Here is a 19,501-nt window from a genome sequence, read left to right as displayed (position 1 = left end):
TAAAAAAAACATAAATCCAAAGAAAACTCAAATATTAAAAGCAGAAGGAGTATTTCTAAAAATAATTATATCTATCACAATGGCATAAAGATTACAATGTTTAAACATACAAATGAGAAAGCAATTTAGTACGAAAAGGACACAAAACAATTTTGACACATTCCCTTCAATATTAATCTTAATATCATAGGAAAAATAATTTATATTCTAAGATATGTTCAATAATTTTGAAAAAGAGAAACTGAGGTTTGTGAAAATTATTTATAATAATAAAAAAAGGAAAAATCGAGTTTCTAACACAATAATAAAAGAATATTACCTATTATCTTCTCTGCCACCATTTGAAAACTTTCATTGCTACCATGATATAAAGAATGTCTTCTAAATTACTTAAGAGCTTGAAATATGCATGGCGCCAAGAAAGTATTGTTAAGATTGAGCCAAACACAAATCAACATTGCCTTCATATTTTGATGTATCGAAACTCTGTAATTGTGTGCCAGTTGAAATTTTTCCAGATAAATAATTATGCGACAAATCTAATACCGTGAGTTGATCAATTTGAGCAAGACTCAAAGGAATTGAACCAACAAGTTGGTTTCTTGAAAAATTAAAAAATTCAAGTGAGGTTAACTTTCCAATATTTGAAGGAATTTTCTTCGTCAAACGATTTCTTGATAAATTCAATGAAATCAATTCAAAAAGATTCTCTATTTCTTTTGGAATTTCTCCCGATAATTGATTGCTTGAGAGATCAATGCTTTTTAAAAGTGATAATCCATTATTTGTGAACATTTGCTCTGATCCTTTCCACATCAAGATTGCATTCAAATTATATGGAATGTTACCTTTGATATAGCTTGTGTTGGCCCAATACGAATGACCTTGATAATCTCTCAAAGAAGTCACTTGAGTCACTGAGGAGAAGTTTTTTATGCATTTGGGAATTTGTCCAGATAGGTTGTTTAGTGAGAGATCCAAGAGTTTAATGCTTTTTAGATAACAAATTTGCAAAGGTAAACTTTCATTGAATGAATTATTTCCCAAGCTTAAAAATTGTAACTCTAGCAATTTGCTCCCAATCCAATCTGGAATAGATCTTGATAATCTATTTTCTGTCATATCCAACATCACCAACTTTGTGTAATTTCTCAAGAAAGAAGAGAATTCACCTGTTAAATTATTGTTTCTCAATAATAATACTTGAAGTTCAAGGAGTGATCCCATTGAAGTAGGAATTTTTCCAGAAAATTTATTCTGACTCATGTTTAAATAAACCAATGATTTGAAATGGGTCCAACAATCTGGAATTTCTACAGACAACTTATTATTTGAAAGGTCTAATTGATATAAACTTCCAACTACACCACCAGAACATAAAAACCAAAAAGAATCTGTGAATTTATTGTTAAACAGGTCAAGATTCATTGAATCTCGTAAAAATGACGGAATAGGACCTTCAAATTGATTTGACCCAAGATTAAGGAAACCAAAATAATTTTCTAATGATACATTTGGAATCATGCCTTGTAGATTGTTGTATGAAATGTTGATACTGATCAGGTATTGCAATTCAAATTTTTCCCAAACAAATTTTTCCCAAAACCATATTGGAAGAGTGCCGCTAATTTGATTCAATCTCAGATGTAAACGTTGCAATGAGTATCGAACATATTGGGATAAGTGATGGATTATTGTGGGAAGATTTTCACTCAAACTATTATTGTGGGAAGATTTTCACTCAAACTAGTATAGAAGCATTGTGAAGTGACTTTGGAACTCCATCCTTTAATTGATTCCCTGATACATCTAGGATTTCCAACTTGGAAAACATTGAGAAATCAGGAAGTGCACCGTTGAATTTATTTTGACCAAGATATAGTTCTCGCAATGAATATCTACAACATCTGGACAAATAATTAAATACGACAGCCAAATCTTCATTCAACTTATTATATGACAAATCCAATGACTCCAAATTACATGTGCTCTCAAATGACATTGGAACACTGTCTTCTAAAGATTTAGATCCAGTTGACAAATGTTCCAATTGATTGCCAGAAAGATCCAATAATTTTAAAGATGAGAATATTGAAAGGTCAGGTACGGATCCCATGATTTGGTTGTATGACAACTGCAGCTCTTGAAGTGAGTATCTAACATAATCATTAGAAAAATTACGAAGAATTGACGGAAGGTCTTCGGTCATGTTGTTGTCATACATGTATAAAGAACGTAGGGTGCATATATTCATGAATGAGTTCAAATCCTTACCCTTGAACATATTAAAGGAGAGGTGAAGGTGCTGAAGCGAATTCATGGCCAAGCCAAAACGATTTGATGTGGAACCCTTCAAGAGGTTACCACTAAGGTCAAGCTCAACAAGGTTGGAAGTAGTGTTTGACAGCCATTGGAATATCATTGATTGTGTGAAGGAGTTAGAAGAAAGATGAAGGACAGAAAGGGAAGTAGAAAAATTGAAGTTGGAAGGCTGGAATGAATGGAGAAAATGATTGGAAAGGCCACAATGAATTAGACTCAGTTCTCTTAGTTTTGGTAGCTTGGCAATCATTCGAAAGTAGCTAGGTGAAGTGTTAAAACTAGATATGTCCTGTAAGGAAAGATGAGTTAAAGAAATGAGATTTGAGAGCCACTGACCTCCTTCGTTAATTTTTAGAGTACCATAACATCTTGTAATATCATTACATCCTCCAAGATAGAGCTCCTGCAACTGGGAGAGATTTCCTAGTTGGGAAGGAATGTTTCCTTCCAAAGAATTATATCTGAGATCAAGATGCTGCAAATGGGATATATTACCAAGTTGAGATGGTGCATCTCCTTCCAAAGAATTACCTCTAATATGAAGATACTGCAATTGAGAAGTTCACGAGGGATTGAACCCTCCAAAGATTTATAAGCAAGATTTAAGTATTTCAAATGAGAAAGAGAGCCAACCTGAGTTGGAACTTCTCCCATAAATTGACATGAAGAGAGATCAAGGTATTTCAACTTTGTGAGAGAAGCAAGAAACTCAGAAATGTGACTGCCTTCAAAAGAATTAGAACTGAGGTTCAAATACTCTAATTGTCGCAACTCCATCAATGACTCGTGGATCTCTCCGGTGATATAACGTTCAGAGATTTCTTCTTCATGATATTCGAAATAATACTGTCCAGGAAGGTGGAGGCCTAGAATATGGGCAGTGAGGTTGCTGCAGCGAATCCCCTCCCACTGACAACATTGGGGAGTGGACCAAGAGGAGAGCATGCCGTAGGGATCGACAATGGCAGCCTTGAATTGGAGGAGTGCTTCCCTCTCCTTTGGAAGGCATCTCATTTGGTGTTCTCCATGAACAACCTGCAACACTACAAACACCACAAACATTATCACTTTCAAATTCCTCATTATCACGAGAGAGAGAGACTGAATATTAGAAATATACTGATAGGGCTTCTGAATTTAGCATTCCCAATACCCACATATATATACACACCAACTCGCTAGTGCAGAAATGTAAAACAACGACCTTTATTTAGTGTGGTTTTGCGTTTAAACGCATTTGTAAAAAACGCGGTGACATTTTTTAAATTAAATTGTTTTACAAATGTGGTTGTAGGGTAAGACCGCATTTGTAAATCAATTCAAATAATTTACAAATGCGGTCTTTAATATGACCGCATTTGTAAATCATTTGAATTGATTTACAAATGGGGTCTTACCCTACAACCGCATTTGTAAAACAATTTTACCCTAAAAATTTGAAGCGCGTCACTAGTTTCACTTTCACTTTCACTTTCCTCTTCTCCGCTCTTCGTTTCAACATTTTGCGCTCAGTTCAGTTTCTTCTCTCTGTGTTTTGTAAGTTTCAGTTTCACTCATTCGTTTTCATTTTCGTTTTCGCATCATTCATTATTCACTTCGTTGCCATTGTCATTTTCGTTTCCTTACTTCGTTTGTGGCACTTAGGTTACTATTCCATTGGTGTTCGCGGTTGTTTTCCTGCTCCGCCACCGCCACAGCTTCCACCGCCGCCTTCACCTTTGTCTTCCACTCCGATCACCATCAAGCTTCTTCACGATGGAAAGGTTGGTTTTGTATTTAATATTTATTTAATATTTTGAATTTATATTTAATATTTTGAATTTTTATTTTTTTTATTATAATATATATTTAATTAATAACTAATACAACTTGAAATTTATAACTAATAACTAATAATTTATATATTTCTGTGTATTTTGAATTTTTGTTTATTATAATTTATATATAATTTAATAAATTAGTTACGGAAACAATTAATTTATATATTATTGTATATAAATTTGTATTATATAATTTGTATTTTCTTAAATTTATATTATATATATTTAGTTAGTTGTTAATTACATTTTAATAAAAGTTTTATGTTATGTTAGTTATTGTTACTTTTAGAATAGAATTATCGTGAGATAGAATAAAATACTAATTATTAGAAAATCCTAACTATTCCAGAATATATAATGGATCGAGGTTGGATTAATGCTGTTCGTATAAGTGATGAGTACGAAAGGGGAGTAGAGGAATTTATACAATTTTCCTCCGTCTTTTTTTGACATCATGGTTCATCTAGTTGTGCATCTGGTAAGAGAGGTTAGATTGTGTGGACCAGTGTACTTAAGATGGATGTATCCTGTTGAGCGGTATATGAATATTTTGAAAGGTTATGTGAAAAATCATTATCATCCAGAGGCTTCAATGATTGAAAGGTACATAGCTGAAGAAAGTATTGAATTTTGTTCAGAGTACATGACAAAAGCAAATCCAATAGGTGTTCCAGCTAATTCATGGCACCACAGGCGTTCTACAAGTAAATGTTTACGTAAGCAAATCTCGATCAGAAGTATTGCAAGCACATTTGTACATATTGAATAACACAGATGAAGTTGTACCATACATAGAAGCTCATAAAGCCATTGTGAAGGCAAATAACCCAAGACAAGCAGAGAAATGGGTCTTGATGGAACATAATAGAACTTTCATGCCTTGGTTTAAAGACGAGGTGTTCAAGGATTCAACGGCATCAGAGACCTTGACCTGGTTGGCTGTTGGATTGAAGTTTGATGTCATCTCATGTACAGCGTACGAAGTGAATAATTGTATATTTTACACGAAGTCCATGGATGAAAAGAGTACAGTTCAAAATTCTGGTGTTACTCTTGAAGCCGAGTCAATGCAGTTTTTGACTTCGAAAGATACAAATCCAGTACTTGGATCAATGGCATACTATGGGTTTATAGAAGAGATATGGGAGATTGACTACACTAAGTTTTTCGTACCAGTTTTCAAGTGTAAATGGATTGACAATAAAAGTGGGGTTAAAATTGATGATTCAGGATTCACACTAGTGGACTTTCGAAAGATAGGGTATCGAGATGAGCCATTTATAATGGTTCAACAAGCATCTCAAGTTTTCTACGTGAAAGATCCTACGTCAGAACATTGGTATGTCGTTTTACACGGAAAAAAACAAGGGGAGACCATAGATGATATTGAAAATGGTGACCCCTGTTCATTCACACCAAAGATAATTAATAAAGATGACGATGTAGTTGATGATGTACATGCAACCCGTAAAGACCACAATGAAGGAATTTACATATGAACTTTCAACCTCCATGCAACTTGTAAATAAGCATTTTTTATTTACATTTTTATGTATTATTTTTATAAGATTTTAATTCGATGCAGATTAACTAATGTTTGTTACCTAATTTTTTTAACAGAGACATGAATGACGATCAGACCCCAATCAAACCTCGATCCGGACGAGGCAGCAGAGGACCTACTAGATTGAAGCGCCTCGCATTGAGACGTGCTGCTGGTGAGAAGACACGTGTTGACATTGACGTCAACACTGAAGTGACTTTTGGTCCTAAGGCAGATGAGTTTATGAGCTATCTTGGAGTTGTTTCTCGTGAGAGGCTCTCCATTCTGATTAATTCATGGGATGAGGTGTCAGAGGTCCACCGGAACATGATCTGGGAGGATGTTCTGGTAAGCTTTACATTTTGATATAATGCTTTTTAATATTCATTGATTAATTTTAATTTGCTGATGTTATTTTGCAGGCAAACTTTGAAATTCCTGATGTGGAACTGCTTCGATCAAACATTATATCAAATATCGGACTCAAATTTTGTACCTTTAAGTCAAGATTGACTTCGAGATACATTTTTGGCAGCCTTAAAGACAAAAATCCATGTTTACCAACATATTGATGAAGAGACATGGCGTCTTTTTAGAGAAAGCCGTGAAAATGAGGCTTGGATGGTAAGTGAAGTAACTTTTTTTGTTTATATAACATTAATAAGTTTATCTTATTTACTTCAGTTTGTTTATTTCAATTATGACAGGATCGTCAGAAGAAAGCTCAAGAGATAGCTTTGAAGAATCTTACCCCGCACGTTATGTCTCGTTCGGGGTATCGAAAACTTGAGCAAACACTGATGGTGGAAAAGGAGAAATCTCAACAGGGGACGTTGTCTGAGAATGTGGAAACAAGGGTCACTTCTCCTCCATCACCACCTTTTTGCCATGTAAAATGGAAGAGGGCCCGAATTAAAAAAGTCGGGTGCACCAAGTTCTGAGCAATCCGGGGTTATAATCGAAAAAAATTGTAAGTTATTTTTGTTATTTACATTTTTTTTAAAGCATTAATTATATTAATGATTGAAAATATGATTTTTGTGTACTCTTGCAGGATTCCTTGGAATCCAACGGTAAATTTGTTGCTGAAGGTCGTCACGATATCCTGATTGAAGCAATTGGACGACCTGAACACTCTGGTCGTGTTCGTGCAGCTGGACAAGGGGTCAGAATTAAACTATATTTTGGAGTTTCAGAACGACAGCCATCCTCCTCCTCCAAGAACGAAACTCAACTCAAGACTAAGTTACGTGAAGAAATAATGGAGGAGATGAGAAAGGAGATTGATTTGATGTGGCTGGAGATGAAAAAGGAGAATGATCGAATGCGACAAGAGTTTCTATCGCAACAAGTTTGTGCTGAGCCGATTGAACCCCTTGTTAGTCCCACTCCCAAGAGCACAAAGGGGAGTTGTGCGGCTCCTCCAACATCAGGGGATGATATCAATGCGCAGACGGAGGATTGTGAGCTACTGGTAGTGGACGGCAAACTTCCTCGGGTGGTGGCACTTGGAAAAGTCTATAAAAACACCACCACCTTACATAACGTTTCTCTCTCCCCTGATGTGGCGAAGGTAACAGTTGAAAAAGTACGATTTCCTGATGCTCGTGTTCCACTACCTTCAGATGAGGTAACCACTGTGGCCGATGCATTTCAGACATTCGTTGCCTGGCCCAGAGAGCTCATTCGATCTATGCTCGAACCTCATGTAATAATTTCGTTTCATTATATTATTTTTATTTATATTTATATATTACATATAATTTAATACAAATGTTCTTTATCTTGTAGAAAGCTTTTCAGCCACCAAGTCCGGAAAAGAAGCGTGAGGTTCCAGTTGACGATCCTATAGCTTCCCTACGTCTCATTGCTAGTCAGATTGGCAATGATCCTTTTCTAGTTCCGTGGGATAATACATTTTTTCAAATAAACACTGAACTGCCACTAATGATTTACTACACAGATTTATCAGAATTTATATCTGGGAAACAGGAGCTCAATATAAGTATAATTCAATTTTTTATGATGTAAGTAGTTTTACCTATTATTCAATTTACTTTATGTTAAATTATTATTGATTATGCTTTAACTAAAAACTTGTAGGTTTTTGCATAGAGTCTGTATCACTGAGGGGAAGGAAAATATGTATGGATTCTTAGATCCTACATATACTAATCCCGTTGGACCAAACTCATATGAGACTCAAGCATACATCACTAACACAAGAAGGATTTATGCCCTTATACAAGTTTAATCCCGTTGGACCAAAATTTATTTATGCCCTTATATTAATGAGTAAGTTTAATTATATGTCATCAATTATTATTATTTCATGTTTTGAATATTTACTAACTCTTTTCATTGATGATATAGGCATCATTGGCAGTTACTTGTCTTATCAATGGTTGATAAGACTGCTGTGTGGTTCTGTTCCCTACACAAGAAGATTCCCACAAAATTTAAGGATATCATTGATGCGTAAGTATAGTATAAACTTAACTTTGTATGTTACTAATTAACCATCTACTAACGAGGTTTTTTGTATTAACCAGTTCATGGCGTGGATATAACATCCTAAAAGGTCGATCCAGTTCAAATAATTTGAACTACATAAGAATAAATGTTTGTAATTTTTTTCTTTCTCTATTATCATTGTTTATCAATATACTAACATATTACTTTTTATTGAATTATAGTGTAATAAACAACGAGGAAGCTATGAGTGTGGCTATTACATTATGCAATGGATGATTACCATTATAAGACTAGGTGTTAAAACTGGTTGGAAAGAGGTACTATATATGTTAAATCATTTTTATAATTCTTGAACATATATATATATCTAAAAACTAATTTATGTCAACTTTGCAATGCAGTTATTCACAGAAGAAACAACAATGAATGAGGAAGGCATTTCATATGTTAGAGATTCTTGGTCCACATATTTCATTAATTTTGCATAGGTAAACAATAGGATAGGTAAACAATAGTGGTTTTATTATATGTAATTTGATCACTTGTAAATGTACATTTTGATGATTTCAATTGATTACTATATTTCTGTATTTGTCTGGCTGGGTTTGATCATTATGCAGGTTATTAAATTATATGGTTTCTGCATAATACAAACTGCACTTTAAAAAAAAACACTATTTACAAATGCGGTCTTGGTAAATGACCGCATTTGTAAATGTGATTTATGAATGCAGTTTTTACCAAGACCGCATTCATAAATCCTAAACCCCTAACCCTCATCCCTCATTCAGAATAATATACAAATGCAGTTATTTTAAGTAACCGCGTTTGTAAATGTGATTTATGAATGCGGTCCTATGACCGCATTTGTAAATGCCAGATTTAGGAATGCGTGCTGATCAAATGCGGTTCTATGACCGCATTTGTAAATTTAAAATAGCCGCATTTGTTTTACATTTTTGCACTAGTGTCGTTAGCACTTTTACTGTTATTTGAGTCATTTTTCTGCTTATTACAACTATGATTGATACGATATGATTCATACAAACATAAAGTAGTAAATAAAGTAAATAAAAGGCAACAAATATAGGGTAATGAAAGGCACTCATTAGTGCACTACATGATTACTTTTGAAATTCATTTTATTTTTATCTCTTCAAATAATAAAAAAAATAATGACATTTCAATTTTATATTTAACATACATTTGAATAGATTAAATTTTTTAATCAGTATTTTATTCAATTCACATAAAATAATATAACTTAATCTTATGCATAAAATAAACTATAAATTACTTAGCATCCACAATGAAATTCTGCCAAATGAAATGTTGTTGCTTTTATAGTAGCTTTATTGACCATGATGGGGTTATTTTTTTTTGGTTTTTACCAAAATGGTGTCCGTTTAAAAAAAATTATAAATTTAGGCAATTCGTGCCTAATTGGGACGACTTCATATGCAGAAGTCGTACCAATTCGGCACGACTTCTGCCATGTCATACTAAAGTCGTGCCAACTTGGCACGACTTCTGCCCTGTCATACTGAAGTCGTGCCAACTTGGCACGACTTCTGCCCCGTCATACTGAAGTCATGCCAACTTGGCACGACTTCTGCCCCGTCATACTGAAGTCGTACCAACTTGGCACGACTTCTGCCTTGTCGTACTGAAGTCGTACCAACTTGGCACGACCTCTGCCCTGTCGTACTGATGTCGTACCAACTTGGCACGACTTCTGCCCTGTCGTACTGATGTTGTGCCAACTTGACACGATTTCTGCCATGTCATATACTATTCACAGATTATTATGCTTTCAAACAAGATTTCTATAATAATTGATTATTATTGTAAAAAGTAGAAAAAAAAATTTATAACAGTTTTCATAAATTAAACTATAAAATAAATATAATTTTCTGGTTGGGAACTTACCGTATATATTATGAAGACTACGAACTCAGCTACAGTGTCCACAAGTAGGTTCTACAGTGTAGAAGTCTATATATTAAACTGGAAGATGAATTTCTTCAAAACAATGTCCACAAGTAGATTTCATATGTAGTTGGTGATAAGATTTCTTTCTCCGGCTTCGTTCCCAACAAGGTGGTTTGGCAAAAGACTTCAGAGTGTATAATTTAATTTCTATCAATCATTATTATATATAATTTATTTTTTCGTATTAGTTAATTTCTATCAATCATTATTATATATAATTTTATATGATAATAAAAATAGGTGTGTCTAATTTTATTTAATATTTAATGTTTTAAGAATCTGTAAAAATATTTTTTCGTATTACTTCATTTCTATCAATCATTATTATATATAATTTTATATATGATAATAAAAATAGGTGTGTCTAATTTTATTTAATATTTAATGTTTTAAGAATCTGTAAAAATATTTTTTCGTATTACTTCATTTCTATCAATCATTATTATATATAATTTTATATATGATAATAAAATAATGTGTCTAATTTTATTTAATATTTAATATTTTAAGAATCTATAAAAATATTTTTTCGTATTACTTAATTTTTATCAATCATTATTATAAATCGTATTACTTAATTTTTATCAATCATTATTATATATAATTTTTTATATGATAATAAAAAAATGTGTCTAATTTTATTTAATATTTAATATTTTAAGAATCTATAAAAATATTTTTTTTATTACTTAATTTCTATCGATCATTATTATATATAATTTTATATATGATAATAAAAAATTGTCTCTAATTTTATTTAATATTTAATATTTTAAGAATCTATAAAAATATTTTTTCGTATTACTTAATTTCTATCAATCATTATTATATATAATTTTATATATGGTTAATGTTTTAAGAATCTGTAAAAATATTTTTTCGTATTACTTAATTTCTATCAATCATTATTATATATAATTTTATATATGATAATAAAAAAATGTGTCTAATTTTATTTAATATTTAATATTTTAAAAATATGTAAAAATATTTGTTCTTTAACATAATCCATACACAATTATCCAATTTTTTGTTCTTTAAAACTAACACTCTTAAAAAATTATATATAAAATTAATTTTTAAAATTACATAACTTACTACCCAATATATAAACAATAAAATTAAAAAAAAATAAAAAATTATGACAGGGCAGAAGTCGTGCCAAGTTGGTACGACTTCAGTATGACGGGACAGAAGTCGTGCCAAGTTGGCATGACTTTAGTATGACATGGCAAAAGTCGTGCCTAATTGGTACGACTTATGCATATGAAGTCGTCCCAATTAGGCACGACTTGCCTAAATTTATAATTTTTTTTAAACGGACACCATTTTGGTAAAAAGCAAAAAAAATAACCTCATCATAGTCAATAAACCTTTATAGTAAGAACACAGATTTGATAGTTGTGGAATAAATCATGGGAAACTATTTTTAGGGCAATAATTCTATTTCAATCAATTGACTTCGAAGACTTCTCAATTTTCATTTTAAACGACAAGATTATATCAAAAAATAAACCATCAAATTCCTCCTTACAAATAATGAAAGAATTGAAAGTTAATATTGGAAAGATACAAAATTAAGAAATTGCTCTGAAAAGGCATTTCACAATGCAATTCTTTTGAACAAATTTTACTATTTGCAATATCTTTATTTGTGAGTATCTGGTTAATTTTTCTTAACGAAATAGAAGAATCCAAATTAATACAATTTAATTGGGTACTTGAATAAAAAAAATAATGTTATTTATTTTTATTTAGACATGAAATATTATATAAAAATAAATACTATTGGAAATTTTTCTAATTTCAGTGAATTTTTTTTCTAAATTCGTAAAAATTATTTTTCTTTCACATTACTAAATATTGAGGAAATTTCCACAAGAATATTATGTATTTTAGTTGTGAAAGCTTATGTCACGAGTTTTCTCTTGTTCATAGTATTCTCATCTCATATTACTAGCAAATTCATTACTGCAAAATTAAATATCGGTCTAGCATACAAATATTACCAAAATGATTAAAAAGATGTTAATCACTATAATTATTTATTTGCAATAACAAATTTAATCTTTAAAAAAGTCTAGAATCTTTGAAATTTTTTTTTTATATATTTCAAAGAAGGTGTTTATAATATTTAAAAGTTTAAATTTAGAATTATAATTTATAACACTCTGACATTTTTAATAGGGTAAATAACAATTTAATTCTCTAACAACCTTAGTTATGAAGTATTAATTAATTTTATAGATATTAGTTTTAATATAGAAACTTAGCTAATATTTTTAAAAACAGTTTTTCTTTAATAGTTTTTTATGCTCTTGTTATAAGTATTATGCAATTCATCAAAATTATTTTACAGATAACTTCTTTAATTGTTTTTTATGCTCGTATTATAATTATTATGCATTTCGATGATGCATGCAAGATTTGTAGATTAATTTTTTTAATTACAATATTTTATTACATAAAGTAATATAACTTAATTTATCTGATACATTAAATAACGCTACAAGAAATAGAAACCAATTTTTAGAAATAAAAAATAATTAATTTTTATAATGACTAAATTAGATACTATTTTAGAGATAAACAAATTTTAATTTTTAAATTAGTTTCTATTATTGTAAATAGTTTTTAAATTGGTGTCTAATTAGCAACTAAGATTTTTGCTGTCAAATTTAGAATCTAAATAATTAGTAGTAAAACTTGAATAAAAATTGATTTTTATTTTGTAATTTGATTTTACAGTGTAAACACTAAATTGCATAACATCCACAAAAGTTGCTGCTAAATGAAATGTTGTCGGTTTTATGGTATGAACACAAAAATTTGGTAGTTGTGGAATAAATCGAGGGAAATAATTATATTCCAATCAACGGACTTATCACAAGACTTGTGAAAAGAAAGGTAACTAACACAAACTTGGAACTTTTAGGTTAAACGATTTTTTATAAAAAAATAAACCATCAAAGTTGTCCTTAAAAAATAGTGAGAGAATTCAAGGTTAATATTTGAAAGATATTAAAAAATAGTGAGAGAATTCTAACTTGAGATTTGAAAAATAATAAAATTAAAAGTACTCTAAAATGAGTTTGTTATAGTAAATTATTTTAGTGTAAATGTACAAAATATATATAAAAAATATTAAAAAATAGTGAGAGAATTCTAACTTAAGATTTGAAAAATAATAAAATTAAAAGTACTCGGAAATGAGTTTGTTATAGTAAATTATTTTAGTGTAAATGTACAATATATATATATATATATATATATATAAATATTGACCAATGAAAAAGGAAACTTCTTTTCTTCAAAACATCAAAAATTCGTAATTGCTTTATTCTATTTTAAATATGAAAATTTGAAATTGTAAAAATGATTTAAAAGTGATATTAATAAACCTTAATGGTATATGAACATATATGAGTTGGATCCTTTTTAGACATTTTCTATTTTCTATTCACCCTTTGTTTTGCATACAAAATTATTAAAGTGGAAAGGCATAATTTGAATTTTAACTATTTTTAAATTGGATTTGAATTATTTTAGTTTATAAGGGTTCTATTTCTTGGTTAAATCACGGTAGTTTTTTTTTCCATGGTCATTTAAATTTTGAGGGTCATTATATACTAATACTTTTCAATGTTTGTGCTATCATACTTATGTGATGGCATTAGTTAAAATGGGTAAAAGTTATTTTATATTTTAATGAATTTGATACAAATAAAATCATTAATGTATTTTAATTTATTGAAAATTTAATTTAAACTTCTATGCAATGATGATTGATTTATAAATATCCAATTCAATCCATTTATTAAGAAGTTATCATATAGCTTAGGAACCCTTTCCCAGGGTTGCATTAGAGATACTAACTGTATTGATGGACACTTCTTTACTAACCTGACATGGTTCCAGAATATCCTGACCAATTTTGGATAGATGGTTTGTGATTCAAGAAGGAAACCTCGAATACAACGTTCAAGATCCACACTAAATTCCAAACCCTCTTTCATCAAGTTGTTGTAGATCATAGTAATGTTCCATATTAGGTTATAGGAAAGGGTTAAAAATAAGTAACTGAGCAATGGTAACATTGAAAAGATTACAACTCATTTTTTCTTTCTAAAATGAGAGAAACTAAAACCCTCAAGAATGTAAATAATCACATCCTCAAATAATTTTCAATCAAATATTCAATCAACATAATATGGTATTCATAAAATCAACCTATATTCATTAATATAAATAAACTATTAAGGAAATTGAAATCAAATGTACAACAAGATTTGTGGTCATTTTTTTTTATCAGCAATAAATAAATAAAATAAAATGAGGTACTTCAGGGATGCTCCAACCCTTATACAAAAAATTCCAACTCAAGCTTCTTATCGTCCAACCAGTTGAGAATCCAACAGACATTATAACACATCAGCCACATTAACATACGATAAGAAGATACAAGAGCACATCAATATACAAATACATCAACCCTCCAAAGAATCACGTTCTCAAAATAAGACACAAAAATCCAACAACTACAATCTTTAATAGCAAACAAAAGTAAACCAAACACCCAAGCGCCAAACCCATCAAACCGATCCTGCGATGAGGATATAGAAGCCAAAAAAGTTTGGTTTTAAAAGAAAATGATATTTAATCATCTATCGCTTTTACCGCCTAGACTATCTAACTTAGACCATCTAATACATGGAAATACTATATTGTCTGCAAGTAGGCACCATATAATTGCAAATCAATCAAATGCATTACAAAGTATGCGGTATTTTTAGATACATTTAACACATACAAATATGATTATATTGTTAGAATAAGTGACTTGAAACAAAAGGGAGGGTAAATTGTGTTGAGCATGGGAACCTTGATGTTTCAAATCCAAGATAAAGCTTGAAGTTGTGCTGCTTTTTGTTTGGGTTTAGATTAGGATGTTTAGAATCTATGTTAAGATCAATTCTTAATCCTTGCACAAAGCTTAACCAATTTGTTTTAAAGAAACAAAGTGTTTTTCCAAGCAAAGGGAAAACAACTGGTTGAATTATCGATATATTCGGTTGTTTGTCACTTAGCTGGCTTAAATGTTTTGAAACTGTTTTTGACTTGGTTATGGAACTGCCTAACCAATTCAACCAGTTAAATCGTGGTTTCAACGAGTTAATTGTATGTTTTCATAACAGTTTTTTGAAAACCTATTTTAACTGTTTTGAATGTGATCAAAACGGTTTTAGCTCATTAATGTTGCCTTGAACGACTAGATTCCAAGTGCTATAAATATAGCCTTTCTTTCAAAACAAAATAACAAGTTTTACAAAGTTTGAAATAGAGATTGAGATTTGTTTTTGAAAGAAGTTTTCAAAAGAATTGCAAGATTGTTGTTAAAGCTTTGCACTGGTACAAGATTTGATCATAGGGATTCCTGTTTTATATAATCTCAGGTGTTTTCTATCCCTTTCAAGGTTCTTGTAATTGTTCTTTCATTACAACTGTAAAATGAGTGAAATCCTGCAAAGTCAGAGGGTGTTCTGACTTGAGGTGTGTGGTGTTGCAAAGAGGGTGAGTGGGTCTTGTGGTTTTCAAGGTCACCTCTTTGTGATGTGTGTGTGTAATATGAATTTGATTACTAGTGGAACTCAGAGGTTATTCTGAGAACTAGATATAGCTCATTGTTGAGTGAACCAGTATAAAACTGTTGTGTAAATCTCTCTATCTCTAACTCCTTATAACTGTTTGTGTTAATTCTGTTTCAGCTGTTGGTATAAACAGCCGATTAAAACGCAATTTCAATCGGTTAAAATTCTAAAAACAGTTTTTATATTAATTTAGAATTATATTAATTTGACAGCAAAACGACAGCTAATAGGTTCAACCCACGCTACCATTTTTAATTCGACCCAACAACAAAGGGTCCATGATATTCATATAAATAGGCACGAATTCCAAGAATCAGGTACGTCATCATTTAGTACTAATAGCACCGAGTGCCGAACACCGAAGTCTCACTTGAATGTCGAAGTGCCTTTTGCAGGTACCATCTGAGCTTGGAGTTCATGGAGATGAGGAGTAAAACAACTAAAAGAGAGCATGAAGACCATTTCAAGAAGAGGGAGGGAAGAGTAGACCGACCGACCGAGAAGGAAGGCAATTGTTCTCTTGGCTCCAACCTCATTCGAGAACAATTCGCACCCACCATGAGACTGAGAAAATCTGAAGGAGGATGGAAGTAGATGGTGCCAACTAGAAGCATGGTGAACGAGAGGATGCCAGATGCTGAGCAGATGACGCTATTGATGTCTCTGCAGAGGGAGATGGCTAAGATGAATAACAAGAATGAGGAGAAGATTCTCACTCTCCGGAAGAAAAAGGAAGAAATGAGGAAGAAGCTGGCAGTGAGGGCTTCATCTGATGGCCCGAACAATGTCGTAGAGAAATCCTTTATGACTCCTTTCGAACCAAAACCTTCTCACACCCAGGAAGCCGAGGATGAGTCATACCTAAACAAGTCATTTCCCACCTTAGGCACCCTGGATATCTTTTGGAGACACCCATTCACTAACTACGTGTGGGGGCAGAACTGCCACTCATGTGGAAGGGCTTGAACCTAGATCTCTACGACGGGGACTACCTATCCCATTGAACACATGAACGTATACACTACTCACATGAGTTTGTATACCTCAGACAGTGCAATCCTGTGTCGAGTGTTCCCAACCTCGCTGAAGGGAGGAGCACTAAGCTAGTTCACAAGACTCCCCTCGTATTTCATTGACTGTTTCAAGACCCTGGTGTCCAAGTTCGGGACACAATTCGCCACGAGCCGACTGCACCATTTATCTTCCATAGCCCTTGTCAACACTCGACAGGAGAAAGGGGAATCACTCAGGTTGTTCATGGAGAGGTTCAACAAGGTGACCTTGAACATCCAGAATCTAAGTTCAGACGTAGCCATGGATCATGATCCTGCCGATTGACTTAGCGCCAAAGCGTTGCCTCGTCACGAACCTCCTCACCAGCTTGACTCCACGTGCCCTTCAAGTCCACACCACAAAAGCTTCTTCAGAGAACCTGAAAACACAAGGTGGCGCCTCTGCGGCCGGTGGCGCTCCTACGCTCAAGTTAGTAACAAGAACACCCAAAACTCAGAGAAAATATGCTTTGTAGAACCGTACTAAAGGCACACAACCCTAGCAGAATGAGCCGTAATGAAAAACGTACCTCTGCAGATTCTGTTAAGTTTACCTTTATAGCTAGGCTTCTTCTCTCTCCAGGCTGTTATGCTTTTGGGCGCGTGGCTTGCATCCAGCCCTGCACGTGTCGCCATCTGGGCTGGGATAGCAGGTAACGCCCAGCCCTACACGTGTCATCATCTGAGCTAGGATAACTCGAGCGTCACTTCTCTATTGCACCCAACCCTACACGTGTCATCTTCTGGGTTGGATTAACAGATAGCATCCAACCCTACACGTGTCGTCATTTGGGTTGGGGCAACTTGAACGTTATTTCTCTGTAGTAACCAGCCGCGCAGCTAAGTCATCTACTCATGGAGCAAGCTAACACGCAATGTGCCTTAGAACACCACCTGACCAGCTGAGTATCGGGTGCAGCACAATGCACCATCTCTGTGATATCGCCTGTTGTTAATGGCACCCTCCTTATCACTGCGCTATGAATGTTCTTGGGCTGAGGAGACCTTGTCACCAACGAATGTCCACTCTGGGAATCCTGTCACTGATAGGCAAGCTGTCCCTTTCAACCCACACGCCCTTCACGCCCTATGCTGGCGCAACAATCGCCTCACTGGAATTGTACACTTGAACTTACACTTATGAGCCTTCATCAGCTTCAACTAAGCTTACTGGGAGATCTGGCGACGTGCTTCTCTCGGCAGCGTCAGACCACCTGATCTCCCATCGTCAACACGTCGACGTTATACGATCTCGGCGACAACCGATCATGTACGTTGTAGCACGCCGCTTCCACAAACGGCGACTACACTAGCTTCTGAACCACTCGCCCTTCTTTAGCCACGTGCTTTGCTAAACCCGCCTCACGTGGTCACGTGCCAGACACGTCATCACACCCGATGACCTGGCCGGTACACAAGCCCACCAGTCTCGAGCTGCGACTTGTTCAGCGAGAAGACTAAAGAGGTTTAAACCCGGCGGCCTACGTGGCTTTGTGCGTTGGCGCTCATACTGTTCACTGACTTGACATTTCACCAACTTCTTCAATCACTCGCCACGTGGACTCATCAACGACCATTATTCACTGTCGTTTGCGCCTCCCTCAACGTTCGAAACCCTTCGAATCTCTTAAACACTTCGCGCCATTTCATTGTTTCATTATCTTCTACCTTTCTTCGAACTCTCGAAACGCTCCAGCGAACGCTCCGATTTCCTCAACCTCCACCTTTCTGAACATTCTTCTGATCATCTAAAGGTAACTTTTTTTATCACTTCTACTGATATTTGTTACATTTTGATCGGTTTGCATCATCCATTACCTGTCTGGAGCATACGTTGTGGATGTTTTCTTTTTTCTTCGTTTAGGGTTTATGAACTTTCTCTGCGAGCCCCTCTTGTTCTTGCCTCTTCTGCTCTTCTGTCGAGTCTTTTTGTTTACGTACTCTTATACCTTTTCGTCTTCTTGCAGCTTCCACGATGACTCGTTCAAAAATCACACCAAACCCTCCTCCACCTCTGATGTGATTCCACTAGCCATATAGAGAATGATTCTTGACATTCTTAGGAATCACCTTGAGCTGGACATTATAGAGGCACTTTTCTTAGAGTTGGATCATTGTTCTAAGACAAGAACCCACCAAAAACTAGTACCAAATCCCAAACTCATTTGGATGCTCCACATATTGTCAAATTGAATCAACAAAGAGAGGTAAAATTAAAAGGAACCGAACAGAATTGAATAAGCAAACATTTGAACCAAAGAAAAGTGAAATTAAAAGGCAAGAACAGAACATAGGTGCTGGAAAAACAGAAAAGCCGAACCAAACAACTCAAGAACACAAGACAACATGAACAATTGAAAGAGAAGGAAGGAAGGAGAAGAGAGTGCTCATGAAGATGGAAGAATGATGGATGATCTCGCCACTAGAAGTGTGGAATGCTCCTAGATGAGAGTGATGCCGCCACTTGAGGACTCCATTGATCCATCAAGATAAGACTAGAGAAGAAGGCTCCAAAAGCTCTCCAAAGTTCACTCAAAATTTGAGTAAAGTTTTCTTAGATTAATTCCAATCTGAATTTTACAAAGAGAGCACCTCTATTTATAGCCTAAGGTGCTGAAAATGCAAGCTAAACAATTTCAAAATTCCCTC

At 33.5% G+C, this 19,501-nt stretch overlaps 1 pseudogene; it reads right to left on the bottom strand.

The window, feature by feature from the left end:
- Positions 1-322: 322 nt before the first annotated feature.
- LOC137838686 (receptor-like protein EIX2) lies at positions 323-3,435 on the bottom strand (annotated as a pseudogene).
- Positions 3,436-19,501: the final 16,066 nt, after the last annotated feature.

This window comes from Phaseolus vulgaris, chromosome 4, assembly GCF_000499845.2.
Source record: "Phaseolus vulgaris cultivar G19833 chromosome 4, P. vulgaris v2.0, whole genome shotgun sequence".
Taxonomy (NCBI): Eukaryota; Viridiplantae; Streptophyta; class Magnoliopsida; order Fabales; family Fabaceae; genus Phaseolus; species Phaseolus vulgaris.
This window is presented reverse-complemented; position numbering and strand designations above follow the sequence as displayed.